Below are 25822 nucleotides of genomic sequence, written 5' to 3'. Positions count from 1 at the left end.
TGGGATGATAATACCTACATCATCATCATTCTAGATAAGAAATTAAACTAACTTTTTTTTTAATCTGAATTTCCCTATCTAGCCCATTGATGATTGGGATAGAAGTTTTAAGTTACTCTTTTTCCAGACCTGGGCAAGTCTTCTTGTCCTTAGGTGGACTGGTTCTCTCCCCACCCAACCCCCTTTCAACCCAGCCTCACTGCTCTCAAGGACTCACCCTATTGGTTCCAGATTTAGTATACACACACACACACACACACACACCCAATGAGCTTTAGCACTACTGCTACTCAGATTTCCTGAAGCAACCCACTAGCCTCAGTCTTCTGAGTAGCAGGGATTATAACACTTACCATGTAAAAGACACTTTGCTGGATGTTTGGAATCCAAAGATAACAATGAACCAGTCACAGACCCCAAGAGCACATTCTATTGAATAATATACTTTATTTTAGGTGTTTCACCTAACACTTCCAATATTATCTATCCAGTTTGAGGATGGGTAACCCTAGGAACTGATATGAGTTAATTGAAATGTTGTGACTGACCAATGATAGAATTTGCTTTTAAATATCTTCTTTTCAATTCACAAAACAAGCATTTCCATAACAGTACAATAAAAAAGATGATTGTACATGAAACTGCAAATCTACCATGTACAATGAAGAGGCGGGTATCAGTGGTGGATGGTATAATCATATCTTTTAATGTAACATTTTACAATGTGTATAGAAATAACTTAAGATAAAGCAATAACAGCGATTTCAAGACAGAAAGAGGGCTTAGTACTGGAAACATCGGAAAAGACTTTGTGTAGGAGATAGGACCTGAGCTGTGCTACTTTGAAGGAAGCTAGGTATACTATGGAGCGGAAGTGAGAAAAGAGTACATTCCATGCATGGACTGAGGACCACTTGCACCAAGATCCCTGTTGAGAAATGGATTGCAAGGTACACCGTATAGTTAGCTAGGAAGTTTGATTGGAGTGGAGAGTATGGGAAGGGCAGCAATGAGTAGATTGGAAAGGCAGGCAGGAGCCAGACTGTGGAGAGTTTAAAACCCCAGGCTGCAGTAGTTACATAATGGATGTAATACGCTTTGCAAACATTAAAGTACCACATACATGCCAGGCGTTATCATTACAGTTGAAGTCAAGCATTATAAAAGAAAGGACATTTCTCCATTGACCTTATGGGACCTTAGTATCTTTGAAAGAGAATTGTGGTAAGATATCAGCAGGTCATAAAATGAAGATCATAGATCCACAGTTGGAAGGAAACTCAGAGACTCTCTAGTCCAGCCCTCTTATTTTAAAGATGAGGAAACTGAGACCCAAGGAGGCTAAGTGACTTACCTAAGGTCGTTCAATTAGGAAGGGTCAGAGTCAGATTGGAAAATGCTATTGAAATTTTGCAAGCTGCTCATTCACTCTTCCTAAGAAGTTTTCTGCAATGGGAAAACAGTAACTAGTGGAAAATCAAGTGAGGAACAATTTTTCTGTTCTACCTATTTATACACCTATTTGTGTAGTTCACTACATCACCCTGGCTTTAAATGCCTCATATGTTGGCCAAAACAGAACATTTCCAATGCTTCCTCTAGAATCAGGTACGTCATGACATTCCATTATGATTTCAATGGTGCAAGCAAAACTTCAAAGAAGAGCAGCTGTGTTCCAGATGTAATAGTACCGAAAGGGTTAATTTGAGAAATTTCATTTATTCCTCTCTGTTATTCCTCTGTTATTCATGCAAAGGACTGATGTTCTTGGATTACAATGGGGAGAAAGAATTAATGTTGACCTCCTGTATGGCTTTCTTTGCAATAACAGGTCCACCCAATGCAACCTGCTCTCCAAAAACGAGATTGAATTCAGAGTTAATGCACATTAATGCATGAATATCTCATGAAACTAGGTTTTTGTTGTTGTTACGGATGACTACTTTCTGGCTGAAAGAGAGATGGGCGTTTTGCAGTCTTGGGCCAAAATTTTCTAAATGGACACTGAAAAATTATCTGAAGTACATGTAGCTAAGCCTTCAGATGTTCAGCAAGCCCTTTCGGTCTACATAAAAACCAACACTTGCAGTCATGCTATTTATTTTGGAGGCCTTAGGAACCAACCCTGAGAACCTGGTTTTCATTCTGAAGTGGTCCATGACAGTTTAGTAACTGACCTGAGCTTTAGCTTAAAGACTCCATTCAAAATGAGTTCAGAGCCTGAATATGCCGAGGAGAGGAAATGGACAGTCAAGAAATAGTATGTGTGAGGAAGAATGGAGTGACTGTTTACTTGCACTATCTGCCAGCAATTCCCATGGAATATTAAGTGCTTTTAGGTCCTTTGAACCAAATAACTCTAAATTATGGTACATTACATAATATGATTATGCTAAAAACCAATCCCCCACCCCGCTGACACCTAGTTCTTCTTTGAATGAGTATCATTGGTTTTTTATTTAGGCTGAGTAAGTTTCATTGTTGGCCAGTCACAATATTTCCAGCAACTCATGTCAGTTTTTCCTCTCACAACTCTCTCCAGCATTAATTCTCCTCAAGCAGGATAGACGATAGTATCAGTGTTGGATGAATAACCCCAAATAAATTATATTTCTCATAGTTTCCAACTGCTGAATTATAACTATCTTCTTAACTATCATTCATGATGGCCTCATTGAAATACTGACATTGTAACTAGAGGCAAGGGATTCAGGAGGAATTTCTGGGATTACCTTCTTTCCCTGCCTGCTACTAAAGTCATTGCCCATAAGTTTCAGTTCCCTCAGAGCCTTTCTTTCCTTCCTTCTACATGCAAGGAGAAGGTAGAGAAGGTTATAGGGGACTTCTCTTTTCTTTGAGTGACTTCAAAAGGACGTATTTGAGAATTTATTAGTTCTTCATGTATTTTTACAAATGCTCTCCACGCATTCATTCATGGAGTCATAGTTCGCTTTAAAAAAAAGGAACCATTCCCTTCTTTATAAATAATTTTTAAGTTGTCTTGGCATCATTTTAAATTTGAGTACCATTGCCTTCCTTAACAGAACTGTGATTTTTACAACTAGCCCTAGTAAGGGAGTTCCTCAGAACTATTTTCTGAATAACTTTTAACTCCTATCACAGAAAATTTTAAATAAAATTTCTCAAATGGTTCTGCGAAAATAAATTTAAAGTAGCTTCATCCCAGTTGAGTGTGTGAAGTATTTAAGTGGTCGATAGAGAGCCAGATATGAAGTCAGGAAAACCTCAGTTCAGATCTTGCCTCAGATTCTTATGAGTTGTATAACTCTGGGCAAGTAATTTAGCTACCTTTAGTCTTGGTTTACTCATCTTCAAAATGGGGATGACAAAAGCATCTGTCTCATAGGATTGTTATCAGTTAAATGAATATAACATGTAAAATAACAATCAAATGAAATAACATACATGTAGAGTACTTTGCAAATCATAGTGTTATATGTGTTCCATATGTATTTCATCCCCCATTAGAATGTGAGTGCCTTGAGAACAGGAACTGTTTTCACTTTCTATTTGTAACCAGAGTTTAGCACAGTTCTTGGGAATAGAAAGCTCTGTTTCATTCATTCATTCATTCATTCATTCATTCATTCATTCATTCATTCATATATTCATGTTATTTTTATGATGATGGCATGTGGTATTTAAGGCTTCTCTACCACCCTGGCTACCACTTCTTCCACTTCTTATGTTTCCATAGTGAGGAAAATGGCAGGGGTAAAGTCAACTAAAAAGGTTGACATGTCTTTTCAGAGGTGGAAGCTATTTTCAACAGCTTGCTACAATTAAATGAGTGGCAAGAAAACAGTGAAGAGATTGGAACAAATGAACTAGGTCAGGCGACCTTGGACTATGTGGCATAAAAGCTAACACCATCTCTCCCCAGTTCTTGGTTACTCTGGGAGGACCCAAATGGGTGATGGTTATACCATGAGAATGACCCTGATCATTGGCTTATTCCATTAGTGAGGAAAATCAGTGGAAGCATAGGCAAAATAATGATCAGAATCCAATACAAGAACCCCCAGGCCTTGAATGCCAGCCATGGGATATATGCTAACTAATTTATTTATAGAATAGTCCCTTTGCAATTGATTCTGGCTTTAAGGGTAGATCTTTGTGGGAGCTATAAAGCTATGTTTATACAAATGTTAGTGCTCTAACTCTTGGCTGGGCTTTATACATGCTCCCCTGTGAAGCGGGTGTGAAATTTAAGTATTTGCAAATGCAGGTAGGGGCTAGACTTAAACTGATATTCATTTTAAAATGTCTCACTTCTATGGCAGCATCCAATAAAATAAGAATAAAAGGTACCTCTTGAACCATTACACACGTGGTCATAATGGCATACTGTTCATTCACCATGGTGCAGTAAAATCATTGAAAGTTCTATGAGTTCTTTTTGATGGATTGAGTAAATGGAACAGAAACAAAGGACATTTCCTTCATTTTCACCTTATTTTCTAATCTAATCTGGCACAATTGTATGTATATATGTACTACAAATGTATGAATGTATGTACTACAAATATATGTAGTCTGATAGCCAGAGATTCTTGTGACACTCATAAAAACTCTTTGGGGATGGATGGAAGAATTCAGAAACTACTCGTTTAGGCTCTACTCAGGAACAAGAGTGTGGTAATTTTCTGAACCAACTATTTGGAAGCATTTTCAAAGGATACATAGCAATTTTCTTTGGTGGCAGCCTCCTGAGCCCTATTTTGGAATTGGCTTATAGAACCTTGTAACAATCTGTTATCACCCTTGAGTGGAGAGAGTTGGGAAAAAAGAGAGAGAGAAAAAAAAGGAAGGAAGAAAGGAAGGAAGGAAGGAAGAAAGAAAGAAAGAAAGAAAGAAAGAAAGAAAGAAAGAAAGAAAGAAAGAAAGAAAGAAAGAAAGAAAGAAAGAAAGAAAGAAAGGAAGGAAGAAAGAAAGAAAGAAAGAAAGAGAGACAGAGAGAAAAAGAGAAAGAAAGAAAAAGAAGAAATCAGTCATTTTATGTTCTAAATGGTTAGCATGCAATTACTTAATTCATTCTACATAGAACTTCTCAGACATTTCAATGTTTCCCTAAAGATATGCCACCACTGTTTCAAACAAAACCCAACAATAAATCCCACACCATCTATTTTAGTTATATTAAATCACAGTCGTATGTGATCGTGATTACAGCTAATTATGGGATGAAGGTTTTAATTTTAGTGCCTGAGTGAAATACGCTGTTGTTGATATTTATGCATGGCAGTCTGGGAACAATAGTGGGAGAGCTGACAGCTCTGTGATATAAATCTCCCCACAGATAGAATAGTCTGGAATGTTTAAATCAAAGCTCACTGTTCTTAATGGTAGTGCATATGATTCTAGAAGGCTTAACTCCTCATATTTGAAGGGCACCAGCTGCTTCAAATTAGGCAATTTGGAGAATCTTTTGATATGGGTCTCTGTTCAGTGGCAGTTATATGCGAATGTCACCCTGTTCCTCTGTGATGAAAAAGTGTAGAGAAGTTCTCTGTGTATTCGTTTACAGTCAGAAATGGGCTGTGATTACTTTTCAGGTGCCATTTATTTCTCCGAGATAACTGATTTGCCGATAAACTGTTATCCCACGATTACCCAGCTGTTTTAAAATCTGATATCTCTTCTGCGCTAAATTAGCAAGGTAAAAAAGTCTGAGTAGAATTAGTGGGGCTTTAAAAGGAATTATACCTGAGTTTGGGTTTGAAGGGGTGAGACAGGCCATGGGTTGATGGCCTGGTGTTCTTTGCTAGCAATTAATTTTAAGAACGTATATATATACATACACACACACACATATATATATACATATATGAGTATATTCATATGTATATACATATATACATATGTACACACACACATATATAAAATAGAGTGTATTTATTTATATATATATAATTTATTTATATTTAGCATATATATATATATAGCATTTAACCTCTCTGATCCTCAATTTTCTCATCTGCAAAATAGGCTTAAAATAGTATCCAATTATAGTATTTACTGAGGAGCAAATGAGATAATGTATGTAAAAGCTGTTTACACACTTTAAAGTGCCATATACATTTTAGCTATAGAATTTCTACACCTTCTACACAGGGTTCTAGAGGTCCCCTTGAGGAATTGGGGCATCTACCTCTTCCTTACTGCCCCTGGCTTTCATTCCCTTTCTGATTGTGTCCCCTCCCCCCACACACATGCTATTAACTGCCAGTGACTAACACTCCAGTTCCATCTAACCAATTAGCATCCACTTGCTTTTACAAAGGGATATTTACTTTGATGATTTAGCAAAAGCAGAAGAACAAATATTTTCCCCTAATACTTGAGGGCACTCTCTCCCCCAGGGATTCTTTAACTTTCTCCACTGGTACTCCTTTTCCTGTTTTGGCCCGGGTAGTTGTGTTGCACGACCTGAGGACATGCACAGTGCAAAGTGCGCGTGCTTTGTGTTCAGAACCAAGGCTGCAGCGAAGTTGTGCAATACAACATGGGCAAGCGCTGCTAGACACACCTCGGATCCATTATGTGTTTGATTTGCAATTAATTTTTGGTCGTTGCACATGCAGAAACCTTGTACTGTTGTCAAATGTCACGACCCGGAGTTTAAGAAGAGCTGTTCTATATCACCTCAGTCTCCGAGGAGAGTGGGCTCAGACTTAACACAGTTTCCTTATAATATTGGTCTTTCCAAGTTCATGTTCAAATGCAACATCTCTGTCAGAAATAGTTCTTATCTCCACTCCCCCAGACTGAGAACCAAAGATAGTTAGCTTCTCAGGGGGCTGATGCTTGGTTGACTACAAAACATATTATGAACTTGACTCCTGGATTCCCAAGCTTCCAGGCCCTCTTTAGATTTTTTGGAAATTTACAAGGTTGAAGGCCCCGATTTCCTACACTTAAAATAAAAACAACAAATTCTGAGGCAGAGAAAGAACTGTGGCCCATACTCACAGGGCCACATGTTGCTGTCAGAAGGAAAAGGCCTAAGATCTCTCACTAGACACTCTCAGCAAAGGAGTCAAACCAAGAGTACTGGTCCAATCAAAAGAGAGGAAGAAGCTGAGGGCAACTAAGGTCTTCTGAAAGTGTCTACAGTTGTGTTTCCACAACTGTAAGCAATCAAATGGGCTACTGTCTCCCACGTGGTAAGCAGACTAGAACCAGTTGCAGAATGTCTACACATGCTCCAAAGGCACTTCCATCCTATGCCATCATGACCCTCCCCAAACTGAGTGAGAGTTGCATTAGGAGCATTCTGTTCATGCTCATAAGGAATGGGCTTATTGGTCAGCCTGTTATGGTACTAGGAATAGCATGAGACTTCATCCAATTTATTCCTCTTGAAATTACTTTGAATATCAGTCAACAAGCAATCAATAAGCATTTCTTAGCACCTATAGTGTGTCGGGCATTGTTTGAACTCCTGGGGATATAAGACAACATAAAAGACAGTCCCCTGTTCTCAAGGAGCTCACAGTCTAATGGAGGAATTTATTGAATTACTCATGTACATGTTGTATTCCTCCAACTGTCTCACCTTCTTTCCCTTCTGGAGGGCAGGGACTGTTTTATGTTTTTATTTGCAACCCTGGGGGCTAGCAAAGTGACTTGCACCTAATAGGTGCTTTCAAAATGTGTGCTGAATCTAAATGTGTCTAGTCCTAACTTTCTCATTAAAGAAATGGAAGAACCAGTAACTATAGAGGTCAAATGATTTGTTCAAGAATACACAGGTGTTAAGTAGTGAAACTGTGCTTAGCAAATATAGGTCCAATTATTCAAAAAATCAGTATTCATTTTAAGAATTATATGCAACTATTCCAGAGAATTATAACCAAATGTTAACTGATCAAAGAGGAACTGTTGACTGAATTCATTCTTAAGAGTCTATTGTTTTAAGCTTAAAAAAGAGAAAAGGAAGGAAGGAAGGAAAAAGGAAAGAAAGGAGGAAAGCAGGAGAGAAAGAAATAGGAGGGAAGGAATGAAAAAAAAGTGAGAAAGATAGGAGAGAAAAAAGGAAGAAGGGGGAGAGGAAGAAAGAGGAGAAAAAGAAATCAGAAGGGGACAGGGGCTTCAGATTGAACTTTTTTTTTAATTAGCAGACAATCAGGGTTAAACGACTTGCCCAGGGTCACACAGCTAATAAGTATCTGAGTCTGGATTTGAACCCAGGTTCTCCTGACTCCAGGGCCAGTGATCTATCCACTGCACCACTCCAGTTGTCTTGACCTGTATCATGCCATTGAACCCAGATGGCTCCAGAGGAGAAAGTGAGACTGGTGACCTTGCACAGCCCTCCCTCACTTAAATCCAATTCACTTGCAAGTCATGGCATCGCCCTCATGATGTCATGGACCTCTTCGAGAACAAAGGACAAACACCAACAACAATCTTTAAAAAAATACATTCACCATTGTCTAGATTGTAATAAAGTGGAATTAGAACTACTGTAATATAGAAATTCCATGCCAGTATGCTGTGCGCACCTGCACGCATTCCCCATCCCTCTCTTATACTGCTGCCAAATTGTTGGGCTTAACGCTGTAGTGTACAGATATCCTTTTTGACCTCATCTTTGTTGTAGGTCTGATATATCTGTGTGGTGATTAGATAAACTTAGTAGCTAAGATTGGCCAGATCATTAGTGAAACCAAGTAACTGATCTCATATATGATGGAGAGAGAATTGGAACTCATTCTCTTCAGATGTTCTCCATACATGTTACAAATATATTCCATGCTTTCATTCATTCATCCATCCATGCACAGATTCAGTCAGTATCAATTAACAAGCACATGTGAAATGTCCATTATGTGACAGCCAAAATAATAGTCTCTGCTTTCAAAGTGCTTACACTGTAATGGAGGAGACCTAGCTGAGTATATAGAAGACATATACAAAATAGATAGGAGGCAACCTTACAGGAGATGGCATTAACAGCAACAGTAATCAGGAAAGGCCTCCTGCTAGAGAAGGTGGTAGCTGACCTGAGTTTTCAAAGAAGCCAAGGATCAAGCTGAGATGGGAGAGCATTCCAGGCATGGGCCAATGCCAGTACAATGGCGGAAAGATAGGACATGGAGATTTGTGTGAGGCGCAACAAGCAGGACAATATGGCTGCCAGTATGGAAGGTAGAAATGTTTAAAAAGAATGGAAAGGTAGCAAAGGGCCAGGTTGTGAAGAATACTGAATGATAAAAAGAGGGATTAATACTGGATCATAGAGGTAATAGGGAGCCAATGGGGTTTGTTGAATAAGATATGGAAATCACATGTAAATATTATCTATGTTCTATCATAGTTTTATTTATTTTGTTAAATGTTTCCCAATTACATTTCTAGCTGCAAACACTTCGGGTCTAGTTGTTACTGTTGAATCTTTTCAGTCATATCCGACTTTCTGTGACCCCATTTGAGATTTTCTTGGCAAAGATACTGAAGTGGTTTGCCATTTTCTTCTCCAGCTCATTTTACAGATGAGGAAAATGAGGCAAGCACAGTTAAATGACTTGCCCAAGGTCACACAGCTAGTAAGAGTCCGAGGTTAGATTTGAACTCAAGTTCCCCTGATTCCAGGCCCAGTTCTCTATCCACTGTGCCACCTCTGGTCTAGAGAACAATACATTTAGGCAGGTTCGGTAAGAAGCCGAGGATCAAGCTGAGGTGGGAGAGCATTCTAGGCACGGGCTAATGCCGGTACAATGGCGGAGAGACAGGAGATGGAGATTTGTGTGAGGCACAAGTAGGACTTTTAAGAAGGACTCTAGTGCAGTCCTTCAGGGACTTGGTCTGGTATTACTTAAGAATTTTATCATGACTTGAATAAAAGCATAGAAGGGATGCTTATCAGATTTGTAGATTATGTGATGCTGAGATGTATAAAAAAGATATTGGATGATGGGATATAACACATGTTGACAACAAACAGAAGAATTGGTCAACTCTAATTAGATGGGATTTAATAGAGATTAATGTAAAGGCCTATACATGACTGGAACAAAATCAACTTCACAAGAACAGAATGGGCAAAGCATAGCCAATCAATCAATTCTTTGTGTGAAAAATATTAAAAAAAAATTAGTGATCTGCAAGCTTCTTAAGTGTCCTAAAGTGATATGAAAGCCCAAAGGGCCATTTCTATCCTAAATTTTATTGAGAAATGTGTAGGATCTAGAATAAAGGAGATCATTGCCTAGGCGTGAGCACCGTGCTTTGGGAAGCCCAATGACAGCTTGGCCCAAGTTCATTGGAAGATAATCAAGATGGTGACTACAGTGGAGACTGTACCAGGTTGGGATCAGGTGAACAGACCCTCAAAGCATGATAACTGTTTTCAGCATCTGAAGGGCTGTTAAGTGGAAAAGAGATTAGACTTATTCTGCTGGTTTCAGATGAAAAATCCAGAAACAATGAGTAGAAGCTTCACTGAGGTTGAGTTAGGCATATGTAAAGAAAGCTTTGGTGTACAAATTAAGAAGATTTGGCCCTGAGATATTCAAGCAAGCTACTGGAAAATAAAAAATGGGAAACAGGCAACAGAAATGACATGGACACCCACTATACTAATTTCATCTGGATATTAAACCATTGTAAATTAATTGCTAAAATAAGGATGCTGAAAGAGCCCAGAAAGTAGCTTAGTAAGCAAACATCTGAAAGAGAGAGATTGTGGAAGGCTGCACCATATAATCAACAAAAAACTCCAAAGAAGAATAAGAGTAAAAGATGTCCTCAAACCATTGTAAGAAAGAAAGGAAGAAGGGTTGAAAATGAGGGATGGCAGGAGAATAGCTAAAGTGCTCCATTAGTGCACCTTCGTGGTATTGGGAGAAAGTAAAGAAGGCCTCTACAAACCACAGTACCCATGATACCTTGTTTTATCCTCACAGCAACCTTGGGAAGCAGAGGCCATCATTATCCCCATCATTATCTCTTATTCTCCAGATGAGAACATTGAGGTTGGTCAAGGATGAATGGTCACACAGATAGTAAGTCTTTGAGGCAGGCTTCGAATTCAGTCTTTCTGAGATTCTATCTACTGGACCACTTAACAATCTCCTAATTGAGAGACATGAACTCTGCGATTGAAAAAACACAGGGTTTACTTACATGGCACCTGGACATTTGTTCTACATCTTAATTTTACTCAACTGTTTTTGTTTCCGCAAAGCCTCAAACAATTCAGTGATAAACTCACAGATTTTGGGGGAATATTACTGTTGAACTGATTGTTTGTTAATATGGGGGAGGGGAAAATCAGGTTGATTAAAAGTTTCACTTTTCATCAGGTTATTTGGTTCTTCTGAGTGTTTAAAAATAATCTCTGAAATTTACTGGTTGTCAATAATTGATCAGATCATGAACTTTGATCAAAGATTATCATGAGCTATATTTGTGAAATGTCATTTTTTGGTAGAACTTAAATTCAATATTCATTCATTTTTTTTAATTTAAGAAGCATTTATAAAATGTTAAGCACTGGTAAGTGCTGGGGAAGCAAGAAAAAAAAACGAAGCATATAATAAGCAGATATTCTATGGGCTTATGCTTGTATGAAAAAAGCTAGAAATGGCTCATTAAATGTCACCATCCCCCAAATCCAAATGATCTATTTTTAAATGAACTGATTTTTCAATATAAAACTTTTAAATGAAAAACTTTAAAATATAACAGCATAAAAAATGGGTATAGCATGTGTTCTGGAGTCAGGAGGACCTGAGTTCAAATCTGACCTGAGACACTTACTAACTCTGTGGCCTTGGGCAAGTCACTTAACCCCAATTGCCATATATGTGTATGTATATGTATATATATACATATATATATGTGTGTGTGTGTGTGTGTATGTATATATATTATATATATATATATATATATACTAGCACATCCAATTTGATACTCTTAGTTAAAATTAATAGTAGTTGGTCAAATAGATATAGGGCCAAGATTTAAATCTACAATCTGTTGGGGGGAGAGGTCATTAATGTATTTTTAAGATCTGTTGTTGGATGTTGCAGAACAATGACTCTCCTGCTAATATCAAATTTTTATTTGATTAACCTCATTCAATTCACTTCAGATAGTTGCAATTACATTAATCTTTAGAGTATCCTATGAAGAAACAGTTTTCTGCAACGTAAATCATCTCTAGACATTATCAAGATGCCTCCAAAAGTATGGTCTAAGAATGTGAAGATAAGTATTTTCAGGAAATGAGTGAGTTAAGACTCACTCATAGAAAACCATTTATAGTGACTAGTTGTTGGCAATCTTTCCTTTTGTGATCAATTTATCGCATATTGCAAAGGTCTTATGTGGTTAAACTATGCATTCAAAAAGCCAGTGAGAATCTATATGTAAAAAGAAGGAAGAAGCAATTTAAGAAGATGAGTCTGCGCATTAAGTACAAGTCCAAGTAAGTCAGTAGTGAAGCTGGGTATACAGTAACATCTACTTTGTACAATATATACACCCAGCAGAGCAGATCCCAAGCGTGTGCAAGTCTTCATGACTTTGGATATATTCAGCACCATCATCCTGTTAAGATGTGGGGCTCATTCTTAGAAAAGGCAGAGTATGTAATTTACCACGGGGTAACCTATTTACAAGATATAGTTGACTATTTTGCTGATTGTTTCCCTCAGTTATCAAATCCCAGCAGCGATTAAATCCAAAATAAAGCATGGCTTTGCATAGGTAGTCACTCTACTATCTCTAATCCTATAAAATATTAAATAATCTATTTAGGGCTAATTCATTTGGAGAAGAATTTTGTTTTTAAAATACAGTTTTAGAGTTTTTCAAATGATTCCTGCTTAAGACTATTATATGATAGAACCTTCTACTTGTCTATATGGAAGGAAATTATTCTGGGGATGGGAAACAATATGCCCCAGTGGAAAAGAGCAATGTACTAGGAGTTGAGAGACCGAGGCACAAATTCGAGCTTGGTCTCTGACTCAGTGTGACTTTACCATCTCATCTATTCACTAAATTGGGATCATAATATTTCTATTTACTTCACGGAATTGTTAAGAGGAGAGGCTGTAAGAGAAGATGCTATGAAAAAAAATTGATGCCAACAGCTGCATTTTGGTAATATCATAGATTAATTTGGGGAAATGAATGCAAATTTAATTTTGAGAAGAAAAACTACGTTATAATTCAGAACAAAGTGTATGTATTCTCCCTGAAGCACCTAGCAGGCTCCAAATAGTCAGTGCTCAATCAATATTTCTGATTAATTGACTATTATTACAAGGAGTCTAGAAAACTTATTGAAAAGTTCAGATTGAGAGAATCAGTGGCACATAGGATGGAAAATTCTGTATTGAGAATCAGAGTTATTGAGGTCATTTTCTATTTCATCTACTTATTTCTGTTCCAAGTCACTTGGAGTTGTTTACCCTGAATGGGCTTCAGTTTTATCATCTGAAAATGATGGATTGGACTAGGTGCCATTCATGTCTCTCAGTCCTGTGAGCCTATTGATAAAAAAGGAACATAGCCTTTTAGTTTGAATAGGAATGGATATGTAGGAGTTAACTTTTTCATTTCTGGGAACGCATGTAATTGGAGAGCGTATTTCAAAAAATCTCTCATATACAGGTATCACTATCTTGCTTTTTCTTTCTGGTGAGGAAATTGGGGTTAAGTGGCTCAACAAGAGTCACATAGTTAGTGAGTGTTATGTGGCTGAGGCCGAATTTGAATTCAGGTCCTCCTGACTTCAGGGCCAGTGCTTTATTCGCTGCACCACCTAGCTACCCCCCTATATGGCTTTTCTTAAAGTGATCCTGGAAAATGTCAGCTACCAAAAATAGAACTCAATTTCTAGATTGTGGTCCTTGGGTCTCTGGATCTACTAATTAGTAATAATAAAATAAAAATAAAAAGTAATAATAAAATAATAAATCATATTCTGGTCATCACATTGGATACATGTCAAAAATGTGTCAGATTGCTATATTCAGCTTTTCTTAAAGAAGTGAAAAATACAATTAGGAGGCTAATAACTGAACCATCCTTCCTCAGCCTCCCCAAATCCTTAATGTGTATTTACTCCAAAATACTCTGCAATAAAATGCTTTCACTGATACAGTGCCAAGAATAAAGGAATAAGCCTTTATAATGAAACATTGATTAGCAGCCAAGAGATCTGGGATAAAAGAGGCAGCTACTTATTTAGCAAATGAAGAATATTGTTTTCGATCAAGGAAAATGAAAAAATATTAAAGGGCACTATAAAATAAATGTAAAGAAGCATATATAAGCACCAACGGGACTGTTTGAGCAGCTCTGCCCTAAGATGATTGCTTAATCTTAATAATATGTAAAGAGCGCTGTAAATTGTTAAGTATTACATACATGCTAGTTATAATTATTAGCATTATTATAAGCCTTGTTGGTTTTCCTAGATCAAGCTAATGTATCCTGAGACTAATATGGACATAGAACCCACATTACACCATATAAAGGCAGTATGGAACAGTGGATAATCAGGATGTCTGGGTTCAAATTCTGATTCAGATTCTAGCTGTGTTACCTTGAGAAAATAAACTTAATCCTTCTGCACTTCAGTGTCCTCAACTATGAAAGGAGGGTGCTGGAGTTGGTGGTTTCTGAAGTCTCTTCTAGCTCTAAAGCTAGAATTCTATGATTCTATGAGTGGAAGGAATGTAGCGTGATTTTCAGTTCAGGGAAAAGAAATGTCTGCTGAATGAAGACCTTTTGACATTTTCAAATCAGTTGGGGAGTTAGTTACAAAGCCCATCCATTACCCCAAATTATTTAATACAGTCCAGATCACGCAGCTTTCCAAGGCAATACTTATGACACCAAGAGAACTTAAAGGAAAGAATTCTGCTCCTCTCTTTTCAAGTCCCTGTTGTATATATAGTCTTCCCTTACTAGAGGGTAGGGCGCTACGTGGCGCCATAGTGCATAGAGCACTGAGCTTGGAGTCAGGAAGACTCATGTTGAGTTCAAATCCGACCTCAAACATTTACTAGCTGTGTGACCCTGGACAAGTCACTTAATCCTGCTTGTCTCAGTTCCTCATCTGTAAAATGATCTGAAGAAGTAAATGTCAAACCACTCTAGTATCTTTGCTAAGAAAGCCCCAAATGGGGTCACGAAGAGTCAGACACAACTAAATGACTAAACAACACTAGAGGTTAAGCTCCTTTGAGGGCAGGAACTGTCTTTCTTTTTTTCATGTGTTTGTATCCTTAGCAAGGTGCCTGGCATATAGTAAACACTCAATAAATGCTTCGGGCTTTGCATTACTTTGCATAGGGTCACATGGGTAGCATCTAAGGCAGGATTGGAACCCAGGTCCTCTGACACTAGAGCCTGGGCTGTGCTACACTGTGCCACATGGCCTCCCCTGTTGTTCAGACTTCTTAGGTGTTTAGCATCTCAGTCATCCTGAGAAGCATCAATAAAAGAAAGAGGGAGTAACTCATTAGAGTAGATTGTGTGCCAATGCAGTAGAATAAAACAGAATGCTTGGCTGTGTATAAAGAGCATCTGGAGTTTCAGCTATAAGGAAAACTCTTTTGTGAAGCATTTTGTGGAAAGGCCTAACGATAACATGGGCCATCATTACTTAGAGCCTCAGACTTTGAATCCTTGTTAGGGCGATGAATGAATGAATAAAGGAAGGAAGGATGAAATGAGTTAGTATGTATAGGTATATATCAAACCTTAACATGCTGTATAAATATCAGTTATTATCTGATTGCTATTGTGGAATGGGAAAAGGAGGATTGTTACATTACACACAGACAGAGCATAGTAACCTTAAACTGGGTTGCATGGGGAAGGGGAACTTTCTATATTGTAGGATATTTCCTGAGAAGTCCATGGATCTTAGATATAGAAAAGGACAGAGCCTCTACCCATATTTATACCAATATTTTTCCCAAAGAATTTGAAGTTTTGAAGGGACTTTGGAAGACACTTCATTTAATTTACCACGTGATGCATTCATTCCCTCTGCGACACATCTAACAGGGAGACACTGAACTTCAGATGTCAAGTTCACTATCTTACCAGGCAGCCCATTCTATTTGGAGACTGCTTAAATGGCTTTTATAGTCTTCCTTGAATCACGTAATATTGTGTCATCCTATAATTTCCATGGGGCAGCTAGGTGGCACAGTGGATAGAATGCTAGGCCTGAAGTCAAGAAGATGAGTCTTCCTGAGTTCAAATCCAGCCCCAGATACTTACTAACTGTGTAATTCTGGGCAAGTCACTTAACCCCATTTGCCTCAGTCTGTAAAATGAACTGGAGAAGGAAATGGCAAACCATTCCAGTATCTGCCAAGAAAACCCCAAATGAAGTCATGGAGAATAGCACACAACTAAAACAACTTAACAACAAATAATTTCCTTCTATCATGGAAAATGGTGACATAAAGAATAATTCTAATACTTCTTGCTGACTGCCCTTTAACTATTTGATGGAAGCCATCATCCTTCCCATCCTCAATGCTCTTCTCTAGGTTAAGTGTCCAAAGCTGATTAAAACTCTTCTTTCATGTAGTAGAGTCTTAAGTCCTGTCTCCATCCTTGGGGCTCACTTCTGAGTGTGTTCCTGCTTATCAACATGACTCTCAAAATGTGGTGGCCAAAAATGTATGACCCAGATTTGATCTAACCATTTGGTAGTAGCGCTTCATTTGCTCTACACACAATACATCCTAAGAATACAATGATATTTTGACAGCCACGAGTTTGCAGTTAGCTAAACTGTCACAGTTCCCCATCCCAAATAAACTACGGTCCAATTCTGTCTCCTCTGTTCTATTATTTTGCAGTTGGCTATTTTGAAATTAAAATCTGTGACTTCACATTTGGCCCTATTAGATTTTGGCATGTTAGCTTCACCGTATTATTCTAGCCTATATTTTTGGATCCTGATTTTGTTAGCCAATGAATTTGAGGCCAAGTCTCTTCACCCAAGTGATTAATGATAATATTGAACAGGACAAAGTTGAGTGGAAAGTCTTGGGCTGCATCATTGAAAACTTCCATCCAATCTATTATTAATCAGCATTTTTTGGCTGTGGTTGTTCAACCAGTGATGAATCCAACTTACTGTATTACCATCCAGCCTATATTTCTTGGACTCATCCATCATAATATTATAATATCATGAATGTAGGTTGACAACATTTCTTTGATCTACCAATACAATCTAGCCTTAGGAGGACCAAGTGTATTGACTAATTCAATGTTTTATTATCATTTTACTTTGAAATAAGTATCCTGTCTCTATTTTCTCTGCCTTATGGATTTAAAAAAATGCACTGCTTCAATTGACTCAGCTTGCTCCTTCAAGGTAGGCTTAAATTTCATTCCTCCTGGTCGGGGCGCGGGAGCTTCTCCTCCTCTTTGACCTCTGACCTGCCACCCTTCAGCCCAGGCTGCCGAAGCCCCAAAGGCCGAGTCCTGCCACCATGGCCAAATACCTAGCTCAGATCATCATGATGGGGGTGCAGGTGGTTGGAAGGGCCTTCACCCAGGCACTCCGGCAGGAATTTGCAGCCAGCTAGGCAGCAGCAGATGCTCGTGGGTGAGCCAGTCATCAGTCTGCAGCTGCATCTAACCTTTCTGGACTTAGCCTTCAGGAAGCCCAGCAGATCCTCAATGTCTCCAAGCTGAGCCAAGAGGAAATCCAAAAGAACTTTGATCATTTATTTAAGGTAAATGATAAATCTGTGGATGGCTTTTCTACCTGCAGTCAAAGGTGGTGTGAGCTAAGGAACGGCTAGGTGAAGAGCTCAAAATTCAGGCCCAGAATGAGTGTGAGAGAGGCCAGCAGCCCAAAACGTGACCTTCTATCCCTGCCTATCTCTGCCTCAGTGTGAATTATTTATATCTCCGTAATAGATATCTTTTCTGTAAAAAAAAAAAAAAAATCAATCCTCCTAATGATAGCAGCTATATTAAAAAAGAAAATGGGATTCACCTGGTCAAGATGCCGGCAACTGGCGGTCACATTTTTCCTAAGAATTCACAAATCATGTATTTGATAATCAGTCTTAGAACTTTGCTAGGGACTGATGTCAGGATCATCAGTTTATAGTTCATGGGATCTAATGTTTTCGCCTTTTTAAAAAGCAAGCATCAGCTTATTTCTAATCTTCTTGAACCTATGTCCTTCCACAAGAGTGCCCTAGGGTATCAGTTCCAGTAGCCTCAAGTGTCACTTGCCTGGGCTAAAAGCCTTGAGCTAATTTAGAACTGTTAATTAAACTTGAACTAATTCACAGCTCTTGCAATCTCCTCCTCTATTCCCTCTGTTGTTAATGTTTTGTTTTGTTTTGAGACTGGGACTCTTTAGCATGCCCATGCCGGAAACACAGCAGCCACTGATCATCATGGAAATTTTGACTTGATCTGTTTAAGACCTGTGCTTGTTTGGCACATCTTAAGCAGCATGGTGGTCCTGTGCTCTCAGTGCTTCCATATTGGTGCCTGACTTAGTAAGGACATCTGATCAGCTTTAGTACTGTTGCAGTCTCAGGCTGTCCTATGTTAGGGACCATAATAGTGCTATCTTTTTAGTCGAGATATATGGACAAACAAAGAAGACAAATCAAATAGGAGATGAATAAACCCATTTTCTCTCCATTTTCTGTTAGTCCTACCCAGTCTGACTTAAGCAACAGACCAGTACTTTCTTTCTATAGCAGTCTCCTCTTCTGTAGAGCAAGGAAAGAAATAGGGACAGAGAAGGTTGAAATGAAATAGGAGTTGAGTAGATGCACTCTTTGTTTTCAATGGGAGCTACCCTATCTGACCCAAGCAATGGGCTTGTCTCTTCTTTTTTCATTTAGTATCCTTTTCCATAGAATAGGAATAATAATTATTTTGAGGCAATATGAGTAAAGGTTGGAGTGAGTATAAATGTTTGCCTCTCAATGACATAAAACATTTGAGATTATTGATTCTGTTCCACCTCTCTCTTTAGGAGTTTGCCAATAATTTCAATAGATAGGGGAATACTGAGAATAGCACTACTCCCCTCTCCCCCTATCTCTGCTGGGATTTGACTGTCAGTCCTCCATCTCCCTGCTGGTGGTCTCAAGGCTTACAAGGAAATAAAATATATAGCTCCTCCTGAAAAAAATGACCCATGTGCTTTGCACATTCACGTTGATAATGACAGCAGTCTTTCAAAAATAACTTTTTAATTATGATCATTTTTCTACTTGCATTTTATTATAAACAAAATGCACACAGACCTATAAATGAGGTTTGAAGGATTTCTAGGACTTTCTACTAAGGATTTCATTTTCCAGGCTCCTTATTAAGATGCCTATTCTTGGATGTAAGAATGAAAAGGGGTTTTACGACATGCCATCCTCAGCACGACCGTTGCTAACAATGGTCAAGAGGTTTAGTTTGCTTCCTAACAGATGAGAGTTAAATAAAAACATAAGTCCTTTCTTAAGAAAATTAGAACGGTTGAAAGTTTAGAAGGGTTGAGGAGCCAAATGGTAATAAGAAAACCCATAGAAATTAACCAGTTTTGGGTACAATTACAGATTTTGTACATAGGGATTACAATATGTCATGTAAAATTTTTAGTGTCTAACATCTCTTCCCATATGTAATCCAGTGCATCCATATGTGAAAGGTATCTGAAGGAACAAAGGGCTTGCATTCATTCTTTTTTAAAAAATCATTATTTATGTAGCACGTGATCACAAAATAAATAACTTTGATCACTATGTAGTTCAGCAGGAGGAGGGTTATGTCATAGATGTCAGTTTGTTACTGGAGTCAGCATGCTCAATTATTGGTCTTTGCCAAGTTGTTGGATCAGATTGCTTATATTACCTCCTAATCATAATCCACCACTTAATCAGCCTTGACTTTATACCTCATCTATTTTCTATTTTTTAAGTTTTGGATTTAGAGCCCACCAACTTCCAAAAAGATCAAAGCAGTTATTATTTTAAAGTTACACAGCCCTGTTCTCTCTCTCTCTCTCCCTCTCTCTTTCTGTCTCTCTCTCTGTCTCTCTCTGTCTCTGTCTCTCTGTCTCTGTCTCTCTCTGTCACTGTCTCTGTCTCTGTCTCTCTGTCTCTGTCTCTCTTTCTCTCTCTCTCTCTCTCTGTTGAGGAGAAATGAGACCCAGATAGATGAAATGATTTGCCAAAAGTTACAAATTTCATTTTGGTAAGTGTTTACTTTAACTACAATAAGAACAACATAGTAACTCTGACACATACCATGTGACCTTGGGCAACTAACTTCATCTGTATGGATCTTGCTTTTTTCATCTCTGCAACTGAGATGAAGGTGGACCTCTTAGTTCCCTTTCCCCTTTAGATCTATGCATGGTCCTTTGATCTCTCATTTCTAGAGAACCAAATAGTTACAAAACATTTTACATACAACATCTCATTTTGTCCTTTTGGCAGCCCAGTAAAATAGGCAGCAGAAACATTATTTTACTCCTCATTTACAGATAAAGAAGAGTTAATTGACTTGCCCAAGGTTGTGTCAGGTAGCACAAAAAATAGCCAAAATATGTATAGCACCTCTATGTGCCAAACGTGTTAAGAGCTTTACAAATATCATCTTATTCAATCGTCATAAAGACTCTGGAAGGTAGATGCAATGATTGACCCCATTTTTACAGATGAGAAAACTGAGACAAATAGAGATTAAGTTACTTGCCCAGGGTCATGCAGCTAGTAACTATCTGAGGCTGGGTTTGAATTCAGATCTTCCTGACTCCAAGTCCAGCGGTCTTTCCATTGTGCTACTTAGCTGTCCCTACGACATGGCAGTGCTCTTTCCACTATATCATGCCATCCAAACATATGAAAGAATTATATAAAATCCTATGATAAAGTGAACAATAATAATGATAATGATAATGATGATGGTGATGGTGATCATGAACATAATAAAGGACTTACAGGTTTATATAACACTTTCCCAAAAACAACCTAGAGCCAACCAGCTCAGGAACTACATTATGTAGTGGTTACATAACTAGCAGTACCATAGTGAAAACTTAATTAAACTAAAGATACTAGGTCCATACCTCTTTGTCCTGAATCATACTGTCCTTCGTATGTGCATAGCAATAAAATCAGCATCTATATATATATATTTTTTTTGGCTAGGCAATGGGTTTAAGTGACTTGCCCAGGGTCACACAGCTAGGTAAGTGTCAAGTGTTTGAGGCTGGATTTGAACTCAGGTCCTCCTGGCTCCAGGGCCAATGCTCTATCCACTTAGCCATCTAGCTACCTTCATCTGTATTTTCCAAAGTGAATTTTCATATTGTTTATGAATTCTATTGAACCTCAACTATCTCAAGGATATCCCTATTCCCCTGGGAATTTATAAGTTTAAGAGGAAAGTTGAAAGAATTATGACAAGATCAACCATAAATTAGGCAGCATGTATTAAATGCTCTTAATGATTGCAGAAGGTTTTAAGGATAAGAACCTACTTGTGATTTCATTGGTACAAGGAGTTGCTGGTAAGGAAATCCTCTCTACCAATTTAGGTTGGCACTTTCCCAGTACTCTAATGTCTTAGATAGTTGCCCAGAGCACTGAGATTCTAAGTGACTTGCTCAAAGTGACCCAGCCAGCATACCTAAGAAACAAGACATGAGTTCAGAACTTTCTGACTTTGATACCAACTCTGTATGCACTAGGAAAGGTTGCTTCTTTACGAGAATTTAATTGCTTTTTATTCAAGAAGATCCATATGATTTTTGGTTTTACTGTTCTCAGATAAACTAATCCTGAGAGCTTTCTACAATTACTTTTTAAGAACTCCAGTGATGAACAGTTGAAATTCAAAACCCAATGGTTAATGCTAGAGGTTCCTAAGAACAATAAATATTCATGCTATAAATATAACTCCCCTCCAATAACAAACATTTGGTATGTTTTTGTCCACTGTGTGGCATTAGAAAATGTAAATGACAAAAAAGAGAAAATTTGTAACACAGAAACAAAATGGGAAGGGGGCAAATTAGGAAAGTTGGAAGGAAGGGGGGAGGGTATGGAAGGAGGAAATGGATAAACCTTTTCTTTTCCTTTTATTGGATTTGAAATTATGAATGAATTAAACTAAAAATCTCTTTTTTTCCTTTGAAACTTCCCTTCTTCTTGGCCCCTTCATGTACCTGACCAACAAAATCACCATCTCCCCTATAACTTTTGAGTAAAAATCACATCTTAATTATAAAGAACCTGAATTCAGTTTGGATTTTCACAGCCCTTCTCATTCTTACTCCCTATCTTTTGACCAACATTCATTGCCTTTTCCAGAAGGTAAGAGTGGGAGAGAAGAGCCCTGAGGATACACAAAGCATCCCTTCTGGCTATGTTGTCAGCATCATGGCTCTATAATTTAAGAAGAAATTGAGGCTTTCAACTCACTGAAGTTTAGGGGCCATTTGTGAATTTAATTTTCCAGGCTCTGCCTTTTCATAGAATCACAAAATCTCAGAGTTAACTAGTTCAACCCATACATGTATAAGAGTGTCCCCCTTCCTCCTACAACACTGCCACCTTAGTGACCATCTAGGCTTCGTTTGTAGACATTTAATGGAGAGGAACCCTGCACCTCCTGACCCATTCTATCTTTGGAATAGTTCTAATTATTAGAAAGCTTTTCCTTACAATGAGCCAAAACCTGCCTCCTTGCAACTTTCATTCACTGTTTCCACTTCTTACCTGGAGGGCGGGACAAGAGTTTTTTTAAACATTGTGTGTGTCTGTGATACGATGGATGCCTTTGGAGTCTGGTCAAGGATCAGATATTTAGACTGCAGAGTCTTAGTGTTGGTGTTTCAGGCCTGCTGGCAGCATGGTGAAGCCTATATAACCCTTCTCAGAATACTGTTTTAAAATGCATAAAATGAGATGCCTGGGATTACAAAAGAAACTAATTATGTCAAAATACAATTGCTAAAACATTAAAAAGACATGTTCCCAGATTCCAGGTCAAGAACGTCTGCTCTAGGGCCAAGCTAAACAAAGTTACCCTCTTCCACATGAAAGCCCTTTGGAGACTTTAAAGGATCATGAGATCATAGATAAAATGCTGGAAGAGACCTCAGAAGCCATCTAATCCAACCTTTTCATTTTACAGAAAAGGAAATTGAGGCCCAGAGAGACTAAGTAACTTGTCCAAGATGCTAGTGGCAGAATCTGAATTCAGGTTCTCTGACTCCAGAGCTAGTGCTTTTCTACCATATCGTGCTGGCTTCAAGTCCTACTGTTGACATACACTGGCTGTCTGACCAGTGTCTGGGCAAGTCCCTTAATTTCTCAATGATCTAAGCAAGATTCTAAGATTCTAAAGTGCAGAGAAGGTGTTAATCTGTATTAGTAGAGGAAGTTTCCTCATTCTGGAGTTCCCTTTCCCAATGAAAGTCCAAGCCCAGTACCTGTCCCTATCCTTAGGCTGCCTCTCCTAGAAATAGCTATCGTGCTACTCTTCTCTTCCCTCCTTAACCACACAGATAGTGAAACATTCACTCCATGAGGCTGGTCTCTCTGACTTTGAGATGTTACAGTAGTAATACTTTATATGAGAATTTTATACAAAAGAAAAATATCATGGAATATGTTTTATATACACCTAGAAATATGTGCAGTGGGTTTAGCAATTTACAATTTGCGAAGAGTTACAGCTACATTTTTACTGCATAAGAAACACATGAAAGAGAGTTTTTGTTTGTTTGTTTGTTTGTTTATCCCAACATAGGTCTGTGACTCTAAGTATAAACCAGGAAGTCCTCTCCAGGAAGATGACTGAGTTATAAAGATTTTAGCGCAGTCTGTTGGTGGCTACAGAGTTCTTGGGGCTTGCAATTCCTTCACAAGTATAAAATAATTGAAGATTTATTGCCTTGAAGACAAACGGATCTGTTTGAATGGAATCCTACTTTATTAACATGATGGCCTAATCTTAAAAGTTTTTTTAACATGATTGAAAATTTATGAAAAAAATTAATGTTACAATGATGTTAAAAACATGGTTACTATAATTAAACATTAAGAATTTTTTTCCAACTCTGAAGAACTAAAAAAGAAAAACCCACAACATTAGTAGGCTTGTCAACAAGATGGAAACCCATTTTTTGGAATGTTTTAATGAGGTTAAAAATCCTAGCTTCAGAAGAGAACTCAAAGTGGAACCAATCTTTGAGGAGCTCTGGTAATGAGAGGAGGGGCAACAGGGAAGGTTAAAGTGGGGTGATCTAAAATGTCATTTTAATGACAAGTCTTCTCTACTTTTTCAGAGTTGTTGATAAACATTTAAATGGTTGAATTTTAGTTTATTTTTTTTCCTATTTTTTCATCCTCCAATTGAAGTGCTATCGGTGTATGAAATGGTCAAGTCTCTGAAAGAATCAAAACAAGGTATCTGGAAATACCACAATCTGTACACTGAATAGTTAAGAGTTTAGTGGAAAGTTATAGCTATATATGTATGTATATGCATGTGTTTATATATATACATATATGTGTGTGTGTGTGTGTATACACACACATACATGCTTATGTGTATATATACAAACATATCTATACTCATATATATATACACATATATAACTATATATGTATGGATGGATATATACATATATATGTATACACACGCATATATCTATAGCTATACCTAAAAGAGCTAGGTGGCACAGTGTATATAGTGTGGGGCCTGCAATCAGGAAGACTCATATATCTGAGTTCAAATCTGGTCTCTGACACTTATTAGCTGTGTGACCCTGGGCAAGTCACTTAACCCTATTTGTCTCAGTTCCTCCTTTGTAAAATGAACTAGAGAGGGAAATGACAAAACACTCCAGTATCCTTCCTAGAAAATCCCAAATGGGGTCACAAAGAGTTGGACATGATTGAAACAACTGAACTACAACAAAAATACCCAACTTTTACATTTCACACACACACACATACATACACACATACACACAAGCTCACGTCTGTGTTTAAGTATAAGGTCAATTGATCCAAAGTCATGTGCAGGGATTTTGTACCAAGGTGACTTCATATATTATTTGGGGGCACAAGAAATGTAAGTAACAGGAGGAAAGGGGCAAACGAACTGACCCTTGGGCTTCTCTAAAGTGGGCAGTAAATGATTCCATGTGTCCCATTTTGGTTTCAGGCCTAGATTGATTCCTAGGAGAAGAAAACCTTGATCTTTGGGGGTCTCATTTGAGGAATTCCTCTTTAGTTTGGTGAGACTCATCATGGAGTCTCTTAGTCCTCTCCAAAGGAAATTGACCCTTTGTCCAATAGCATTCACTCATCAGACCATGACTACAGCTTGTTATTAAATTAGTTTCCTATAGTACAACAGATATATGGCAATGGAAGGAACAAAGCAGTGGGAAAGAAGGAAATAGAGGAAATAGAAGTTGGTAATTCCATTGTTTTCTTCTCTTTAAACTAGTTAGCATTGTTAAGATCTACTGAACTGGAAGAGAAAATTTAGATAATATATCATAAGCATTAATCAATTCCCAAGACTGGGGGATTGGGGGAGGGGGCGGTTATTCACTGTAGTCATAAGCATTTAGATACCAGTAGTGAGTACTCCCTCACATTTGAGGCCATAAATTATACTGGGTGGTCCTTTAACACAATCCTTTAATGTAGTTTGGCTTTATATGGGCTCCAGTTTTATGTGGGTCACCCTTTACAAACTCAATTCTGTCCCTGAGGCTGCTTCTATATCTAAAGCTTTGGCCTTTTCC

The 25822-nt window shown here is 38.0% G+C and overlaps 1 protein-coding gene and 1 pseudogene across 2 annotated transcripts in view; both read left to right on the top strand.

The window, feature by feature from the left end:
* The window catches only part of DKK2 (dickkopf WNT signaling pathway inhibitor 2), a 143346-nt gene that overhangs the window by 65488 nt on the left and 52036 nt on the right, over positions 1-25822 (top strand). The window lies entirely within an intron of this gene.
* On the top strand, positions 17511-17887 carry LOC114024500 (annotated as a pseudogene).

The sequence above is a fragment of the Vombatus ursinus genome, unplaced genomic scaffold (genome assembly GCF_900497805.2).
Source record: "Vombatus ursinus unplaced genomic scaffold, bare-nosed wombat genome assembly UNPS02014821.1, whole genome shotgun sequence".
NCBI lineage: Eukaryota > Metazoa > Chordata > Mammalia > Diprotodontia > Vombatidae > Vombatus > Vombatus ursinus.
The sequence above is the reverse complement of the archived record's forward strand: the minus strand, read 5'-3'. Positions and strand labels throughout refer to the sequence as shown.